Raw genomic sequence first — 3103 nt, forward strand, 5'->3', positions numbered from 1 at the left:
CGAGTTTTCGGCAAGCTTTTGGTCCGGTAACATCAGTGCCAAATTTCTGATCCGGCAACAGCACCAAGTTTTTGGCGCCGTTGCCGGGGATTGTTGAGTTTGGACAACTAACAGTTCATCTTGTTGCTTAGATTAGGTATTTTTTTCTTCAGAGTTCTTAAGAATGAATTCTAGTGTTTCAAGGTGATGTTCTTATCATCACCAAAGCTGATTGATCTTCATCAATTTAGCTCTTGAATGCAATGTTCTGCTGAAGCTTGGCTGACCATGTCTAATTCCTTTAAACTGAAGCTTTAGACTAACATTGCATGATTCCTGGAATTCTCATTAAGAATTTTGATACCTTTTTCCACTTTATTTTCGAAAAAAAAAGCACAAAAAAATTTTACAAAGTCATAAAATCCAAAAAAAAAAATTCTTGTTTGAGTCTAGGGTCTCATCTTAAGTTTGGTGTCAATTGCATGCATTCATTCATGTGTCTTAAAGAATCTTCAAGCAATTCTTGATGATTTCTTATTTTGATCTTTGAATTCAATTGACTTGAGTATTTTGTGTGTCTCATATGCATTTTCATTTTGTAAGTGTCAGTAGTGTACAAACTGCTAAGTTTGGTGTCTTGCATGCATTGTTATTTGATTCTTGTAGTATACAAATTGCTAAGTTTGGTGTCTTACATGCATTGTTATTTGATTTTAGTTGCATTTTGATTATTCCTCTTTATTAAAAATCCAAAAAGATTTTTAATTTGTGTCTTTTCAAGTCAATAATACAGAGAATTTGAAGATTCAGAACATACTGCAGAGGAATTACACAGAAAAAGCTGGGGGTTCAAAACGCCCAGTGAAGAAGGACAGACTGGCGTTTAAACGCCAGCCAGGGTGCCTGGCTGGGCGTTTAACGCCCAAAATGGTAGAGGTTTGGGCGTTAAACGCCAGAATGTGCACCATTCTGGGCGTTTAACGCCAGGATGGCATAAGAGGGAAGATTTTGTTTTTAATGCAAATTTTTTCAAGTTTTCAAAGTTTTTCAAAATCAAATCTTTTTCAAATCATATCTTTTCAATCATATGTTTTCAAAATTGATTTCTTTCCATTTTTTTGGATACTTGCTATCAATTAATGATTTGATTCAACATTTCAAGTATGTTGCCTTTTCTGTTGAGAAAGGTTTAATGTTTGAATCATATCTTTTCTTGTTAGTCAAGTTTTTAATTTTCAAAATCAAATCTTTTTAAAATGCTTTTCAAATCATATCTTCTCAATCACATCTTTTTAAAACCAATCATATCTTTTTAATCACATCTTTTTCAAAATAGTTTTCAATTATATTTTTTTTATTTTCTAATTTCAAAATCTTTTTCAAAAATCACTTGATTTCTTTTCTATTCTTGGTTTTCGAAAATCAATTAGTGTTTTTTAAAATGCTTTTAAAATATTTTACTTAATTTTCGAAAATTCTTCCCCTCTTCTCACATTCTTCTTCTACCTCTTCCTTCTATTTTTCTATTCCTCTGACATCTCAAGGAATCTCTATACTGTGACATAGAGGATTCCATATTTTCTTGTTCTCTTCTCTTTCATATGAGCAGAAGCAAAGATAAAAGCATTCTTGTTGAGGCTGATCCTGAACCTGAAAGGACCTTGAAGCGAAAGCTAAGAGAAGCTAAGGCACAATTCTCTGTAGAGGACCTAACAGAAATCTTCAAAGAAGAAGAACACATGGCAGCCGAAAACAACAACAATGCCAATAATACAAGGAAGGTGCTGGGTGACTTTACTGTACCTACTCCCGACTTCTATGGGAGAAGCATCTCTATCCCTGCCATTGGAGCAAACAACTTTGAGCTTAAGCCTCAATTAGTTTCTCTAATGCAACAGAATTGCAAGTTCCATGGACTTCCATTAGAGGATCCTCATCAGTTCTTAGCTGAGTTCTTGCAAATCTGTGACACTGTCAAGACTAATGGGGTTGACCCTGAGGTCTACAGAATTATGCTATTCCCTTTTGCTGTAAGAGACAGAGCTAGAATATGGTTGGATTCTCAACCTAAAGAAAGCCTGAACTCTTGGGAAAAGCTAGTCAATGACTTCTTGGCAAAGTTCTTTCCACTTCAAAAATTGAGTAAGCTTAGAGTGGAAGTCCAAACCTTCAAACAGAAGGAAGGAGAATCCCTCTATGAAGCTTGGGAAAGATACAAACAATTAATTAGAAAGTGTCCTTCTGACATGCTTTCTGAATGGAGCATCATAGGTATCTTCTATGATGGTCTGTCTGAACTATCCAAGATGTCCTTGGATAGCTCTACTGGAGGATCTCTTCATCTGAAGAAGACGCCTACAGAAGCTCAAGAACTAATTGAAATGGTTGCAAATAACCAAATCATGTACACTTTTGAAAGGAATCCTGTGAACAATGGGGCTAATCAGAAGAAAGGAGTTCTTGAGATTGATACTCTGAATGCCATATTGGCTCAGAACAAAATATTGACTCAACAACTAGCAATAGCAAGCCTTTTCCATCATCTTCTCAGCAACAGACAGAGAGTTCGAAGCAGAACCACTCTGACTTAGCAACCATGGTCTCTGACCTAATCAAAACCACTCAAAGTTTTATGATTGAAACAAGGTCCTCCATTAGAAATTTGGAGGCACAAGTGGGACAGCTGAGCAAGAAAATTACTGAACTCCCTCCTAGTACTCTTCCAAGCAATACAGAAGAAAATCCAAAAGGAGAGTGCAAAGCCATCAACATGGCCGAATTTGGAGAGGAGGAAGAGGCAGTGAACGCCATTGAGGAAGTCCTCAATGGACATCCACTGACTTCCAATGAGTTCCCCAATGAGGAACCATGGGAATCTGAGGCTCAAAATGAGACCATAGAGATTCCATTGGACTTACTTCTGCCATTCATGAGCTCTGATGAGTATTCTTCCTCTGAAGAGGATGAGTATGTCACTGAAGAGCTAGTTGCTAAATACCTTGGAACAATCATGAAGCTAAATGACAAGTTATTTGGAAATAAGACTTGGGAGGATGAACCCCCTTTACTCACCAAAGAACTGGATGACTTGTCTAGACAGAAACTGCCTCAAAAGAGACAGGAT

General features: G+C 36.7%; 1 non-coding gene across 1 annotated transcript; it reads right to left on the reverse strand.

Annotated features, from left to right (window-relative positions):
* Nucleotides 1-2123: 2123 nt before the first annotated feature.
* On the reverse strand, nt 2124-2231 carry LOC127746452 (small nucleolar RNA R71). Its single transcript, XR_008008071.1, has one exon. It is a non-coding gene; the product is annotated as a small nucleolar RNA R71 (small nucleolar RNA).
* Between the last annotated feature and the right edge of the window lie 872 nt (nt 2232-3103).

Source organism: Arachis duranensis, chromosome 3 (assembly GCF_000817695.3).
Source record: "Arachis duranensis cultivar V14167 chromosome 3, aradu.V14167.gnm2.J7QH, whole genome shotgun sequence".
Taxonomy (NCBI): Eukaryota; Viridiplantae; Streptophyta; class Magnoliopsida; order Fabales; family Fabaceae; genus Arachis; species Arachis duranensis.